Source organism: Chelonia mydas, chromosome 1 (assembly GCF_015237465.2).
Source record: "Chelonia mydas isolate rCheMyd1 chromosome 1, rCheMyd1.pri.v2, whole genome shotgun sequence".
In the NCBI taxonomy this organism is placed as follows: domain Eukaryota; kingdom Metazoa; phylum Chordata; order Testudines; family Cheloniidae; genus Chelonia; species Chelonia mydas.
Window position 1 is genome coordinate 21,242,927 of NC_057849.1, and position 17,230 is coordinate 21,260,156.

The window sequence follows — 17,230 nt, forward strand, 5'->3', positions numbered from 1 at the left end:
TTTTTTATTGTTTCCTATGTAGAATTTTCAGCAAAAGATTTTGAAATCTGCATCTCTATAACTTTTAACTATGGATTTTTTTTCCAATGGATTTTAGATGGAGGGGGATATTGATTATTGCAGACATTTACTATTAAGAGCTACTGTTTCAAAACCAAATAATTTTCAGCACAAGACAAACTGTGGATACACAATGTAAACAGAAACTGGATAATAGCTTTTATTTAAAATAAGTATGATAATAAAGGCAATTACAGACACCCCAGTCTGAACTGACTAGCATCACCGAAATTAAAATAGTTGACCTTCAGCAGTAGTATTGGATTTGACATTAAATTAAACAATACATACCAGGAGAAGTGGGGGAATGAGATAAAGCTGACAGTAACGCAGATACTTTGACTGTTAAAACAAGTCACATATAGTTCAATCATAGTATTGGCTCTCCCAGAAATTTAATTGTGGGGCTGGATAGAATTGTTACATCACTTTTAAAAGCACAACCTTCTGGAAGCTATGCTTCTAGGAGTGTTATAAAACGATACTGCCCCTCCTGGATAGTAGCAGATGTAATTATGAGCTCACCAGCTATTTCAATGCTTGCCTATAAATAGTGAAGCTATTAGCACCCTAAATATGATATATAACCAGAAACCACTTTAGTAATCCTCAAGCTATGGTTTCTAGAGCTGGCCAGAAAATGGAAATCCCTTTCTGTGAAAGATTTTGAATTTTTTTCTGTATGAATCAGGACAAAAAATAAAAAAACATGATTTTTTTTGCAGGAAGGAACCTATTTTTTTTTGCAGGAAGGAAGAAAATACCATTTGGGGAGAACCAAAACAGAATTTTTGAGGTTACTGACTGTCCACCTGGCAGGACGTCTGCCTGGCTCCTCAGGAGTCAGCTGCCTGGGGAGGCAACCAGCTCAAGAGCAGGGCAGGCATGGGAGCCACCTAGCTGGGGAGCTAACCACCCAGTTCTTTGAGTAGCCGATGGAACAGGGGGCAGGCGAGGCTGGCGAGCTTTGGAGCCCACCAGCGAGGCTGTGGTGCAACCTGGAAGCCAGGGGATCCCAGTCAGCCCCCCAGATGAACTGTGAAGAAGTGGAAAGCTGGAGCTTTCATTTCTATATACCTGATGGAAAGATCAAACTTTTCTGACAAAATGTAAATTTTCTTGAGGAAAATTGTGATTTTGCAGAAACTGCATTATCCATTGGAAAATCATTCTACTGGAAAATTTCTGAGCAGCTCCAGTGGTTTCTCTCATACCAAATCAGGACTGACTGCAGAACCTGTTGCACACACACGCACGTACCCAATGGGGACAGTAGTATACAGTCGCTTCAGTACAGCACTGAAGAACTTAGAATATCAGTAGTTGAACCAGTTCTGCTCTCATACTGACACAAATCAAATGGAAAGATTCCCGCTGGTTACTGTGGTAGCAGGATTGGGCCCATAGACAGAAGGTGGCAGAAATTTCACGGGGATGTATTGTGATTCATTTAAGTGTTTACACGGTACCTTATAAATTTTGGTTCTACTGCACTGTGTAGGAAAAAAAACTTTAATGCCATTATATATCATTGATCCACTAAGTTACAGTTTTTGCCTTTTGCTATAAAGCATTATACAGTTATTGAACAACTACGACAGTCTGTTAGGATTAAATACTGCATTATATTTTAATTAAAAACTACGAAACTCAGTGTCAGTGGGCACCACACATATATTTTACTGTTCATTTCATTTTGCTGCCTAACCAATATATGCTGTGTGATGGAGGACACAATTCAATAAACGTAATTTCTCTAGCTGTTTAGCACATGAAGTTGTAACATATGGCACTGTACTACAGGGCGAGCACTACACTTGCTCCTCACTTTCATTTCCAGTCGCTAGTGCTTCACACTATTTCCATTTTTAGTGGATGTTGTGAAGTGATAAATAGAATTAGGAATAAATGGTCAGTTTTCAGAATGGAGAGACGTAAATAGTGGTGTCCCCAGGGCTCTGTACTGGGACTAGTGTTGTTCAACATATTCATAAATGATCTGGAAAAAAGGGGTAAACAGTGAGGCGGCAAAATTTGCAGATGATACAAAATTACTCAGGATAGTTAAGTCCAAAGCAGACTGCAGAGAGTTACAAAGGGATCTCACAAAACTGGGTGATTGGGCAACAAAATGGCAGATGAAATTCAATGTTGATAAATGCAATGTAATGCACATTGGAAAACAATCCCAACCATGCATACAAAATGATGGGGTTTAAATTAGCTGTTACCACTCAAGAAAGAGATCTTGAGACCCATGCTTACACAATGGGAAAAAAGGTTTCTCAAAACCCATTGCTAGAACTCTGGCACAGAGGCAACTGAAGGAGTCAGACAAGGATTTGACCACATTTTCAATTTGAGTGATTGACAAAAGAAAATTAAAATCCCCACTGACCCAGTAAATCCTACAAGAATCCTAATTTTTCTAGGAATGTCATCACTGCCAGATCTGGCCCAAAAAGGAAATTTGATCTGGCACCTCTCCTCAAGATATTTTAACCCTCAGTCACTTTTTCAAGCCATCCTCCTTATTAGAAGGAATATAATAATTTCAGTCAGTGTAGGAACACTTGTGTCCAGTCACAACTAATCAACACAGCTTAAATTTTGAGGGTGGGATTTTCAAAAGCAATCAGCACTGGCCTACCTCTGCTACCACTGAGGTCATGGGTTAGACTCCCATTCATTTCAGTAGAAGCACATTTAGACCAGTGCTTAGTGCTTGGAAAATTCCAGGCTAAGTCTGACTATCAACAGAAAACTGCTCACCATCCATCCATAAAGCTAAGAAAAGAAAAGTTCAGAAAACAAGTGTCAAATCATAGCAACAAATACATTTGAGGGAATGATGACCTTGTCTTAGGTGTCCACAAGTGAATACAAAGAGACTACAGTTCATTCGGTAAATGAATGAATTCGGGGTTGTGAATTAGTGCCTCAACTCTAAAAGGGTCAAAATGAAGAAAGGGACCAAGCCGATCATCCTAATAACGAAAGAGTCCAAGTTTCCAACTAAGCAGTAATACCTCATCTACGCTGCTGAATTCAAACTGATCCTGAGCACTAATATTTCATACAGACTATTTAGTACAAAACCAAAAGCATAAAACTAGTTTTGACAGATCAAATTCTTTCTAATCATTTTTAACACTGGAGAAATAATTATAAGAATTACATCTTCATTTTTTTAGTTTGGACCTTACAGTATTAAAGAAAATGGTTTTTGTGTTAATGAAGAACTGCAGAAGAGTGCTGTTATTTTCTCATTCATAGATGGAGATTACTATATATGAGCTATTAGCAGTGTTGACTAGTGGTTAGGATGGCACTCACTTATTTGCTAATGTACAAAAACACAGGGGAAGACATACATCTTGCGCCAAGGACCTTACAGTGCTTTATTTGGCTATGTGAATTATGACTCAGGTTCTGTGTAATAAACCCTTGAATCTCTAAGAAGCATCCTATGTCCAGAGACCAGCTGCTAACTTTGTAATCAGTACAGTCCTTTAGTGAACACAGCAGCAATTCCTAAATAGCTTTAAAAATTTCACACAGGAAAGGACTGTTGAAACAAGAAACTAGAGAAGGGATATTTGAAAACCTTGGCCAAAGTTCACAGAGATGTCAAGTATCTCTGTTTTTTGGTTCCCACTTTAACAGTTCCTGATTTCCCAAGGGTAGATGCTCACCAATTTAAGAAAATCAGGCTCCTTCATAGTGATTCAATATTGGATACTCAAAAACAGAGACACCCAAAAACACTAGTCATCTCCAAAATCTTGGCCATTAGCTTTCGAATTCACGTTGCAGCTGCTGTGGAGTTGATGGTGTATTTGCCCAGTAGCACAGTAATTCAATTTTTTAATTTTTTAAGTATATTTACAGTTAGAGGAAGGAAGCAGCCAAATCAGGTAAACCACAATAATACCTACAGCAGGCTGACAGAAATGAGGAAAAAGGGAGAAGGGGACTATAAAAAAGCTACATCAGATGGATGGAGTGGGAAAGAAAGACTAGACTGGAATATTGCTTTTTATGAATCAGATACTATATTAAATAATATGACCCCATAACAAGCATGATTTACAGTTGTAACTTCATCTCTGTGCTCTGCTGAAATTAACAAACCACTTGAGCCACCAGTGTCATCTGCGCCCCTTAATGGTATTGTATCCTTATTATGTACAATTGGAGGAGGTACATTATTCCTTAGACCTCCCATATGAAAAGCCCTCATAGTACTAATAGTATACTCATTAGAAATGCTTTCCCAATCATAAACAGCTGTGACATACATTTCAAGTGAAACTCTGGACTATTTTTACATTAAGTGCTATATATTGGTGAAATCTGTTGATTTCTTTTTCTTTACAGTACCGATCCCAGGATATCAGAGAGACAAGGTGGATGAGGTAATATCTTTTATTGGATCAACTTCCATTGGTGAAAGAGACAAGCTTTCCAGCTTACACAGGGCTGTTCTTCAGGTCTGGGCCTGAAGAAGAGCTCTGTGTAGCTCAAAAGCTGGTCCCTTTCACCAACAGAAGTTGGTCCAATAAAAGATATTACCTCTCTCACCTTGTGTCTTTGATTTCTTTTTCTGTCATTTATAAGATTTGATTCTCAGTACAATATAATTTGTCAAATGTCACACTGAACAGATGCAATTAAAAGAACAATTTAATCACCATCTGATCCAAGCAGCTACCCTATTTGAGGCAGAGACTCAGTGGTTTTGCATCTTTCTCAGCATAGCAGCCAGCTGAAAAAGCTGAAGATTCTGATCACTTCTTCCAAACCCACAGACCCATCAGACACGACAGGATTACACCCGATGCTGTTAGATTCATGTACATGTTACAGCCCACCTAGCACGCATTATGTAGGATGAAAGAACATGAAACTTTTAATGAAGTTATTGAGGCCAACATTTTCAAATTTGGATGGCTGAACGTAAACACTGGCATCCATATTAAGAAACCTAATGATGTATCCTGGTTTTCAGTGGTGCTGAGCATGGGTTTAGGTGCCTAACATTTGACATTCCAGTTTGTAAATATGTTGCTCTTTGTATCTAAAAATATGCATAGTGCAATATTTAATAGATGTAACAAAAATAATAATAATTGTATATACTGCCCAAAAGTATTTGACACTTTTCTCAGACACGTAAGAAGAAAGATATTTCCCCCAAAGAGCTTAGAATAAGGATTTGTTGACCACTGCCCTGACTTTATCATCCTGTCTCATGTTTTGTCTGTGATTTTATGCTTGCTAGAGGTAAAATGACATTATAGGAGTATCAGATTTACAGGGGTATATTGATTATTAGCTTGGAACATACGTCGGGGGGAGAACAGGTGAACATAAGTAAATGGGTTATTAAGCTTGCTATAGTTAAGGGCCTCTTATACTATGTTAACCTTGTGGGAGTAGCTATACTAAAGGCTGAAGTGCAGCTGAAATGAGAGAGACCTGCGGAGATAATCCCGGGTCAGATATTCTACACTCTCATTCTGAAAGACAAACAAGTGACCATAAAGGGGTACAGTACACCATAGAATTCCACAAGCAGGGAGTTTTATGGTAGCTTTGGCAATTAGGTTGCAACGCATTTACATATAGGAATTATAGGAGCTTTCTGATGGGCTCCACTTACTTTCCCTTCTATCTCTGTTTCCAGTGGTGTCTCTAAGTTGTAAGCATGCAGAATGTAGGAAACTACTTTACTGGACTTCTTATTTTTATGCAAACTGATTTCCTATGATTTCAGTAATAGTTATCTGTATCAAATAAGGTTTCTCTGTGAGGTTTCACCGAATTCCATCTTCTCAATTATCTAAGTAGCCATGTAGGGAAAGCACATGTCATCTCTGACAAGTGCCTGGTGCACCCCAATAAATTATCTTATAATAATCAGTCAGTGACTTTCTTTATGAGGATTTGTTTGTTATGAGGCATTGATAACTATGTACTTCATTAACTGCTGGCATCCTGGATGATGTAGGCAAATTGGAGGGCATGCAACGTACAGCAGAACCTCACAGTTATGAGCATGTGAGGAATTAGAGGAGCCCCCAACCTTGCCCCCCAGCCCTGTCCTCCGGCCGGGCTGCCTACAGACCCCAGACAGGAGATGCTAGATGCAGCTGCTTGGAAGGGCTGGGGGCAGTACAGCCGTGCCGGGGAAGCTGCTGGCATGGGGCCGATGCTCCTCCTGTGTCTTTCTAGTATGGCGTACTGGCTATAAATAGCTTACTGGTACGGCGTACCGTACCGCCCTACTTGCACTGCTGTCTCTGATCACCACTTCCTGCTCATGGGGTGGGTGCGGTCGCAGCTGCATGCCCTGCTGCTGCTGGCCACCATCTCTTCACAGTGTGGAGTGCGAGTGTGCTGACAAGTTGCGGTGCCTCTCACTCTGCCGCACACACAGCACAGCAAGGAGGTGCTGGCCAGCAGAAGCAGGTTACACAGCCGCCACCATGCTAACCCTGCGGGCAGGGGGCAACTGCAGATGGATTTTTGGCATGGAGTCTGGGAAGCCCCCACCAGACTAAGCCCCAGGATGAAGCAGCAGCACTGACACAAATTGATGGGGGAAGTGTCAGGTTCGGGTCTGAAAACAACTCAACACTCTTGGGCTCAAGTCAGGTCAGGCTTTAAAATTTGGCCTAAGCAAAATTCTAAACTAAACCACTGCAGGGAGTGTTGTAATGTGTTGCTAATATAGGCCAGCAGTAAGTTACTACTGCCTAGGAGCAAGGAGGAAACGGGAGAAATTGTGACTCAGGGCAAGTCTACGCTACAGCACTACATCTACCACAGAGTGATTGACAAAAACTCCAAAGTAGAAGGGAGGAGGTTGGATTCTGGAGCACCTATAGGGACATACATCTCTAAGAACCATTGTTACTGCACAAGGTGAATAACTTCTTCTTCAAGTAGTGTCCCTATGGGTGCTCCACTGTAGGTGACTCCCGAGTAGTATCCCTTCTGGAGGGCTGGAATTTTGGACTTGGGTCAGTAACAGATGACAGTACTGTGGAGCCAAAATGGCATCGGAGGCGGTGTCCCAGGTGATCGCAAAATGTTCTGCAAAAGTGTGGACTGACACTCAAGTCACTGCTCTACAGATCTCTGAGATAGGGACATTCTTGAAGAAGGCGACAGATGAAGAAATGGACCTTGTGGAGTGTGTACAAATTGTATCTGGAGTGGTTAAATTGCAAACTTGGTAATGCTGTATGATGCAGTTTGAGACCCACTTGGAGACTCTATGGGCAGGCAGGCAAGGCCATCCCTTCCTGATGTGTCCTTGCTGTCACGCACCGGTAAAGGTGATCTCAAGAAAAGGAGGGAAATTAGCTATGCCAAGAATTCATGCCCTCAGGCCAGGCAGAGCAGTAAGGCAGTCAATGAGCCCCCGACCCTCAGTCAGGGCAGGGCAGCAAACACCTATAAGGCTTTAGCAAGGGTAAGCGCCCACACAGCCTAGGATCTCAGGTAAGGGTGAGCACCACCAGAGTCTAGGGGCTCAGGTAGGGGTGAGCACCAGCAGAGTCTAACATCCCAGCTTGAAAGACAGTAGGGTACCACAGTCCTCCTGGCCTAAGATGGGGGTGCTGCCACCCCAAGGTAGGGTGGCAGGGAGTAGGGGAATGTGGGCCTGCCTGACTCCAGTGTATCCCAGCCCAGGGCCCTATCAGTGGCAGACCTAGTATCAGGCCAATACTCAACCAGACTGTCATCTGCTTTCCCTGGTCTACTTCCTATATCCCCAGGGTTTGATACCTGTACATTATAGTTGTCCTCCATCTCCCTGGGGTATGGGAGACGGAGGTCAGTGTCAGTGTCTTGGTCGGCTAGCAGCCCTGGGAGCTCTGGCCAGTCCTCAGGAGGCAGCCCTGGCAGCTCTTCTGCAGGCTCCAACAGCAGGCAGGATGCGTCTGTCTCCCCCTATGGCTCCAACCCCACTGAGTTGCAGGGCCAGTCTTTTATACTTCTTCTTCCTGTTCCACCCTTCTGCTTCCAGCGGGCTGGGTGTGGCCTTGCTGGCTCTGCCCAGCAGGCAGCGGGTTGAGGTCCCTCCCTGTCAATCTCTGACAGAGGCCACGCCTCCTCATGGCAGCTGATATTGCTGAGCCCTTGGATCCTTCCGCAATGGAGAGGAAATGGGGTAGGGAGTAAGCAGCTGAGTAGTCCTGCTGACTTCTTCCTTCCTGTGCCCAAAGTCCAGCTAGCCTAAGTAGAGGCACAAGGTGGATCTCACAGTACAAACTTGCAGGGCTTGTCTACTCAAACACTAAGTGAATGGCCAGCTGGGGTGTAAATCTACCACTTGCTAGCCTGCAGTGCACTAAGTGTCCATGTGGACTCTACTGCTACATATTAGAAATTTCATAGTGTGCTTTGACCTACTCCCATTTCAGTGCGGGGACGATCAAAGCACACTTCAAAACTTCTCATGCAGGGTAGATTTACACATCAAGCTAGGTTTCAGAGTAGCAGCCGTGTTAGTCTGTATTTGCAAAAAAGAAAAGGAGTACTTGTGGCACCTTAGAGACTAACCAATTTATTTGAGCATAAGCTTTCGTGAGCTACAGAGTGAGCTGTGGCTCACGAAAGCTTATGCTCAAATAAATTGGTTAGTCTCTCAGGTGCCACTAGTACTCCTTTTCTTCTTACATCAAGCTAGGTTTCAGAGTAGCAGCAGTGTTAGTCTGTATCTACAAAAAGAAAAGGAGTACTTGTGGCACCTTAGAGACTATTTGATGCTCAAATAAATTTGTTAGTCTCTAAGGTACCACAAGTACTCCTTTACATCAAGCTAGGCATCTCCTGAAATCTAGAGTGTGTAATATAGCCTCCTGGTTGTCTCGGTAAGACCTAGAGTAAAAGGTTGGAAGATGAATCAATTGGTTCATGTGAAATGGGGAGGTTACCTTCTGAATGAATTTTGGATGTGGCCTGAGTGTTAGTTTATCCCAAAAGAATACCATCTAGGGGGGACGTACCATCAGAGCTGCCATTTCACCTATTCTCCTAGCTGAGGTGATCGCGATCAGGAAGGCCGTTTTCATTGAGAGGTATGTAAGCGAACAGGTGGTCATGGTTTTGAAGGGAGGCCTTGTCAGTCCTTTCAGTACCAGGTTTAGGTCTCATGTGGAAGTAGGAAGTTGAGGTTGTGGGAAGAGGTTTACAAAACCCCTAAGGAACCATTTAGTGGTTGGGTGTGCCAGCACTGAGTATCCCTCTACTGATTGGTGGAAGGCTGTTATAGCTGCTAGGTGGACTCAGAGAGCTTAGAGATAGCCCTGATCTTTTTAGGGCCAGTGCACAGTCTAAGATATGTGAAAGAGTTGCAGATGTCAGGAAATTTTGTTGGGAAGTACACCAAATCCAAAGTACGTTGTGTCAAGGACTTTCTAATGTGTAATAATACCTTTTGCATCTCTGTTGAACAGGAACTTTCTAGGTGTTTGAACCAAGCAGGAGTCATGCCTTGAGGCAGAGAATCACCAAGTTGCGATGTAGAGTAAGTCCTCTGTTCTGCAAGAGGAGGTATAGAGTGATTGGGAGAGGGATTGGCAGGCACATCACGAGCTGTGGCAGATAAGGGTACCAGGTCTGTCTCGGCCAAGTAGGAGCGATCAGAATGGCGTGTGCCCCATCTCTTTTTATTTTCAGCAGGACTTTCGGTAATAAGGGGAAAGGAGGAAAGGCTAAAAGAAGGTCCCCATCCCAGGGGAAAAGGAGAGCATCACTCAGGGAGTGTTGTCCTATTCCCAATATGGAGCAGTAGAGTGGATATTTCTTGTTCAGGTAAGTGGTGAACAAGTCCATAGTCAGTGTCCCCCATCACCTGAACAGACTGTGAAGTACTACTGCGTGTGGTCGGGTCGGAATCTGTGACTGAGACTGTCCTCTGTCGAGTTTTGTGTGCCCGAGAGAGAGGCTGCAGACAATTTCATGTTGTGGGCGATACACCAGTTCCATAGCCTCATCACCTTTGCACAGAAGGAGAGTGACCTAGCTACCCCTGTCAATTTATGTAGTACATGCAGGCTACGTTGTTTGTTAGTACTCTCATGTGTGATCCTTTCATCATTGGGAGGAAATGGGTGCAGGCATACCTGACTACCTTTAGCTCAAGGAGGTTGATGTGGTGGTCAGTTGTAGCAGTTCGGGGGGGGAGTGGTCCATCGGGACCTCGACTAACATATCAAAATTGGTGATTGGACATGGATGGCTGGGATGAAGAAGATTGCGGGCCAGATGGTTTGTGCCTCAAAAGTTTAGTTTCCTTCCTCTGAGGCTTGTAGTAGTGTTGGGCCAGGTATTGGGAGGTATGTGGCCTATGCTGTGGCTGTGGACTAAGTTTCCTCTTCTGTACTGGTGTGTAGATACCCAGCGACTGGAGAGTGGCCTGAGAACCCTTCAGGGTGTGAAGAGAGGCATCGCTCTTTTTCCAAAGAGCTTAGTGCCCTCCAAGGGAAGATCTTCAATGGTCGACTGTACCTCCTTCGGGAAAACCAAGAGATGGAGCCAAGATGTGTACTGCATCACCAACACGATGGAGATGGACCTGGCCACAGTTTCAGCTGCGTTGGGGTCAGATTGTAGCATTGTCTTTGCTACTAGCTGTCCTTCCTGAATAATGGCCTTGCATTGGTCGTGATGCAACTCGGGTAGCTGCTCAATAAAGTTGTTCAGTTTTGAGTAATTTACGTAGTCATATTTCACCGTGAGTACTTGGTAGCTGGCAATTCAAAACTGAAGTGTGGCGGAGGAGTGTGCCTTCCTCCCAAAAAGGTCTACACGCTTCCAGTCCCTGTCATAGGAAGTGGACTGCATGTGATGTTGTAGGCCATAGGAGTTAACAATATCCACCACAATGGGAGGAGAAGAGGAATTCAGTCTCCCTTGCTGGGACGTAGTATTTTTCCCCACCCACTTGCAGGTAGGTGCCACCAATGCTGGGGTCTGCCAGATGGTTTTTGCCACTTCTAGAATGGCCTTGTTAATAGGTAGGGAATCTTTGAGGAAGTGGGGTGAGTGGAGTATGTCAAAGAGATGATGGTGGGTGTCCTTGACCTCTTCTAATGGTATTTGGAGGGTGCCCACCAATCTCTTTGGAAGAGGAGAAAGTTATCCGCCAGAGACAGTGGGGGATGCATAACAGCCTCATCCAGGGAAGAGGAGGAAATAGTCCTCAGGGTCACTTCTTCCTCAGCGCTGCCCTCCTGTTCCTCCACAATTTCTTGCGGAGGTTCTGAAGCCTGGGATGCCCTGGTCGAAGGGATATGCCTCGAGGGCTCTTGAGTGGGGAAACTAAAGTATTTTTCATCTTATTATTTTTTAAGGGGAAAAAATAAGAAAAGAGAAAAAAAATACCTCTAGAACTATGACTAAGAACTAGGAGGCTAACTAACTACAGAAATGCAAATTGAAAATAATATTCCTAACGGACTGCGAATAGCTCCGTCTCTAGCCAAGGGGTGGCTGAGAAGGAACTGAGGGTGAAGCATCAGGAGAGACATGCATGTGCATGTCTAACGGACACTGCTAACAAAGTTCTACGATCAGCAGTGCAGGGACGCAAGCATACCTACAGTGGAGCACCCATATGGCAACCATAACATTTTGTTTAGAATTACGAATATTTCAGTTACAAATAACCTCCAAATCCTCAGGTGTTCATAACTGTGAGGTTCCACTGTACTTTGGGTGCCCTCCAATTTGCCTACAGCACCCAGGATGCCAGCAATTAATGAGGTACATAGTTATCAATGCCTCATAAAGAAAGTGACTCTTACCCCCCACCTTACTCTTTGACATGATGCAATTACACAAAGGCTCTCTTGTGTCCCCCACAGCACTGCAATGTCATATCTAATTTATTGTTCACTATTAAGTCCATTAATGGCTATTAGCAAGGATGGGTAAGGAATGGTGCCCCTAGCCTCTGTTTGTCAGACGGTGGAGATGGATGGCAGGAGAGAGATCACTTGATCATTACCTGTTAGGTTCACTCCCTCTGGGACACCTGGCATTGGCCACTGTCGGCAGACAGGATACTGGGCTGGATGGACCTTTGGTCTGACCCAGTCTGGCCATTGTTATGTTCTTATCACTCAATGTTCATATATCGATATTTGCAATGCCCAATTTTACGTCAATATTTTTCTATCTAAAACGGTTATGTTTGGAAATAATATGTGTAGCACGGAGTTAACCTTTGATTTTAACATTTCTAGCAAAACAGATTCACATCCTAACAACATGTAACATTTGCAGTTTGCAAATATAGACTTAGAGAGACACAGCACAAGGAGCCTCACCACAATGACAATCCTTGTGTCTTCCTGAAGGAAAGGACTATTCAAGTTTAGCACCAGTCCAGCTACTCTGCTTCCAGAGGGGTCATAGAAGGAATAAGAGTTATGGCCCAGCAGAGGAGGGTGAACCCACATTATTATGATATGTCATTACAATAGTGCCTGGAGGCCCCTTCTGAGACCAGGGCCCCATTGTGTAAACACGTAGTAAGAGAGTCTATGCCCTGAAGAGCTTACAGATTAAATACACAAATTGTTGGAAGGGATGTAGGTCCAGTACCAGGAAGAGAACTCAGGACTCTTGACCCCCAGTTTAATACCCTCTCCACTGGACCACACTGTCTCACATAGCACACAACTGGTACTGTGGCTGTGCTTATTCTACACTCGAAGGGGCATGGACTATGGTTTACTGTCACCATAGTTGAGTCTTTACAGCAGGGATGATCATTCAGTATGATCGACAGGGATTTAGTTAGCACAGTTTCCATTAACAAGTATTGCATGACAAATGCCATGCACTGATCACACTACACTAAACTACATTAGATCAATAACTGATATTTTCCAGAGCTGTGCATTACTTAATCAAACCCATAAGCAAGTAAAGGCACTTGGTTTCCAGTTCCATTATGACTTAAATCCTTGCATCTAAATACCTCTCCAGTTAATTGCCGGCAAAACTCAGGCTGAGTTTCAAGCAAATCTGAGCCATTATAGTTTCAGATGGAAACAGGCAAATCTGAATGGTTACAGTTCAAAGCTAAACTCAGAAGCACAAAAGGAAGAAGATTTGCACAAAACCCTCTGTGATCCCAAAACATCAAATAGCAGGCTGTTCAAATAAATGCCAGCTGCATTATTTGATAATGGTCTAAATACACAGAAATGCTTTCCTATTGCCTAAAGAGAAAGCCTTGTCTATGTATAGTCTATCAGAGTGAGGCATTAAAATAAGTATAATTTTTATGGGATTGCTGGGGCAAAGATCCCGGATTATTGATTAAAGAGAGAGACTTGTTGCTGCTTCTGTAGCTTCTCAAAATGAAAGCTGCAGAAGTAAACGATTTACTATTCAATATTCTGAAATGCTGTAAACCAGGCCAGGAAAATGTCTATCCTGACCCTGACAAATAAATATGGGTCTGAACTTCATAAAGTCTAATGACCAGAATGTATAGTTTGTGTTAATCTTTATCAATAGCCAATTTCTGATCACCAGTGTAGTCCATGATAGGGTAAATAAGAATACATGATTATAAATAGATTGCTGACCAGCCAACAAAAGGTAGAATTTGCTGGAGAGGCCCTGCATTTTCAGCTGGTTTGCAATTACTGTTCTTTCTGTGGGGAGTTAATCTCAATTTCCAAATCTTACTGAGAGCTTCATTTTCTCACAACTAGGGTTACTACTAGGGAGTTGGGTGGTTTGAAGCATAAAGCACGATGTTTTCCTCAAGGAACAGGAGACCAATTCCATCTTAGGGTCCAAAAAAGTAAATGTTGTAAGTGATTTTTAGCTCAGTAGTTTCTAACAATAGGCTTGCCACACAGAATTTCTTAAAATACATCCGATGAAGTGAGCTGTAGCTCACGAAAGCTTATGCTCAAATAAATTGGTTAGTCTCTAAGGTGCCACAAGTACTCCTTTTCTTTTTGCGAATACAGACTAACACGGCTGTTACTCTGAAACCTTAAAATAATGGATTGATAGTCCTTTTACAAAAGTGATTACTCAATACTTAACACAGGTTGGCTTTGCTTTTTTTCTCTTAAGGGATGCTTGAAGAGTAACTTAGAGAATGTTTTGCTTTTCCAACCTGCTTTGCTCCTAAAGTTGCTTTCAGTCAGTGAAAAAAGAATTCATAGACCAATGTACAAAATATTACACTATGCCTATTAGTGGTGTAGAGATGAAAAGAGAAATAACTATCAATAGTACTCAATTAATGGGTACTCACAAAACCAGTTACAAAGGTTTATAACGCATCTTAACGCAAAGAGAAATAGATCCAGATAATTCTGCTCATGGGATTCATTGCATTGACTTTTCCTTGTCCAGAAGAAAACATTTGCTGATACTGAAAATCAATTAAGGCAACTTAAACATCAATAAAAACTTTTTGATACCAAATTCTTAGTACCCAGCTAAGTATCCAATTTAGTACACAACTATTTTATGTGCTTTGAGATTCTATACCACTATAATTTACATAAAGGAAAAATAGCCAACAGAATACTAGCTTTCCATATGGTTTCTTGGCTAAATACACTAGACTAAATTGAACTAACTTCCTTCTCTCTGCAGATACAGTAATTAACTCTCAAATGTGTACCAAAATGGTGCACATTAACTCCAATCATCCAGGCAAGGCAGTTAAAATAGGATACTCTTAGCATTACTGCAAGCAGTTTATTAAGGTGGAAAGAATGATCGTAACAAAAGGTGCATTAGATTATTACCACTTAAAATAAATGAGAAACTGCATCCTCAATATTACATGTACTCACTAATTACCTTCTGCTCTAATACTATGTTCACTGACACTTGTGTGGTACCTTCTGATTAACATTATCTGGCTTATTTGTGTGTATATTGTCTTTAGGCATGACATTTTTGGGTGCGTATCGAATGCTTGTCCTTTTCTCCAAAAGGACTCGGGACAGATGCACCCCTCAGGAGGGTGAGGGCCATGCATACTGTGACTGGGTTGGGCCAGATGGCTACAGGAGAGTAATAGAAGGCAGATATATTAGCCCCAGGCTAAGTAGGTCCCTTTTCCCTGGGTAAGGTAACAGGGAAGGTTCCAGAACAATCAGGAACCTTCTGGAGACAATTAATTAGATTAGAACACCGGCAGCCAATCAAGAAGCTGTTAGAATCAATTAAGGAAGGCTAATCAGGGAACCTGGGTTTTAAAAAGGAGCTCACTTCAGTTTGTGGTGTGTGTGTGAGGAGCTGGGAGCAAGAGGCACTAGGAGCTGAGAGTGAGAACATGGACTGTTGGAGGACTGAGGTGTACAAGCATTATTAGACACCAGGAGGAAGGTCCTATGGTGAGGATAAAGAAGGTGTTAGGAGGAGGCCATGGGGAAGTAGCCCAGGGAGTTGTAGCTGTCGCACAGCTGTTCCAGGAGGCACTCTAGACAGCTGCATTCCACAGGGCCCTGGGCTGGAACCCGGAGTAGAGGGCGGGCCCGGGTTCCCCCCAAATCCTCCAAACTCCTGGTCAGACACAGGAGGAGTTGACCTGGACTGTGAGTTCAGAAAAACGGCCAAGCTGAGGGCTGCTGTGAAGCTCCAAGGCGAGCAAATCCACCAATAAGCACAAGACCCACCAAGGTAGAGGAGGAACTTTGTCACAATACATATATAAAAAAGGTGAAATGGAAAGGAACTTACTTGCTGCCATTGATGTCAATGGAAATAAGAATGGGCCCACTGGGGATGTATGTGGGGGAGGTAGGTAATAAGAAGGATAAACATGGAATTTCTCAACATACATCCTTGAGTAATACAAGCAGGCAAAAACAAACCAGAAATAACACACAGCACACATAATAAAACCACACAAATGAGCTGAATAATGTTAATCAGAAAATAGATAAGAAGTACCAATGAACATACTGTCAAAGTGCAAGGTGAATGCAGTATCTTAGGATGTGCTGTTTCTAATCTCTTGTAGGTGGTAGTAAACATTTATGCACCTTTTGTCTTCAATGGAAATGGTGGGCACTCAGCACACATTCATAAGACATATTCAATGTTTTGCAGGATAAGGCTCTAAAATGGAGGATACAGTTAAAGCAGGTAGGACAGCATTTACAATGGTTGTTAATCTTCATGTTTCTGGGTGTAAGAGGCTTACTACGTGGGGTCAGGAATAAATACATCCCTGTGGTACAGCATTGCAGTACCCTCCAGTTACATTAGCTATTTATTTTCCTTTACTCTAGATACCATACTAGGAAGAATACTAGACTAGATAGATCATTATGTGTTGCATTATGGAAATCCTTATGTCCCTACACAAGATTAGGCCGAGACAGAACTCATTTAAAGAAACTCATTACATTCAATTTTTGAAGAGAAAGCATTTTATTGGAGTCTTTGCTGGTCATTAAAGTGAACAGTTTAGTTATAAACCCAATGGGATAAATCTACTGAGTAAAACTGTATTAGAGTTATGGACGGAGGGAGGGAGAGAAGCTGGGTTTAAAAGTTTTTAAGAATCAGTGGTGCTACAAATGCGTGAGTGAGGTGATGAACAGCTAATTTGTAACACTCCTGGGAATCAATATAATGCTGTTAGTCCATTTAATAGGATAAACCCTGGGAACACAGCAAAAGGAGTCTGAGTTTTCATTCATCAGAACTTTTCAGACTTTTCTTCCAGCTTGTCAACCATGTCTTATAATTGGGATCCTCTCAGGGATACATCTTCCTGGAAGATTTTTATTTTATTTATTTCTTTAAATACATTTGATTTAATGTGATGAGTCAGGCTTCTGGTCTCCTCTCTTTTGGGCAAAGTGCTTTACCTTTATTAGGATCAAACCTCCTCTTGCTACCTGCAGCTGAAAATGTACTCATCTCTTCATGAATCTTTGCACTTTGGTTCTGTTCCCCGTGTGCTTGGTGCACCTCAAATGAGGAGCTATCAACAAATATAATCACAGCTGAATTTATACCAAGAAAATATCCTCTTCTCAACAAGGGCCATTAACAGATTTCAATTCTCATGAAGCAGCCCCAAAGGGAAGAGTCACGCAAAAGAGATCTATTTGAAGATGGGACTACTGTGTTAACACTTCCTAGACTA

General features: G+C 42.5%; 1 protein-coding gene across 11 annotated transcripts in view; it reads right to left on the reverse strand.

Annotated features, from left to right (window-relative positions):
• DLG2 (discs large MAGUK scaffold protein 2) overlaps positions 1-17,230 on the reverse strand; it is a 1,449,547-nt gene that overhangs the window by 307,460 nt on the left and 1,124,857 nt on the right. The gene's annotated exons all lie outside the window — the stretch shown is intronic.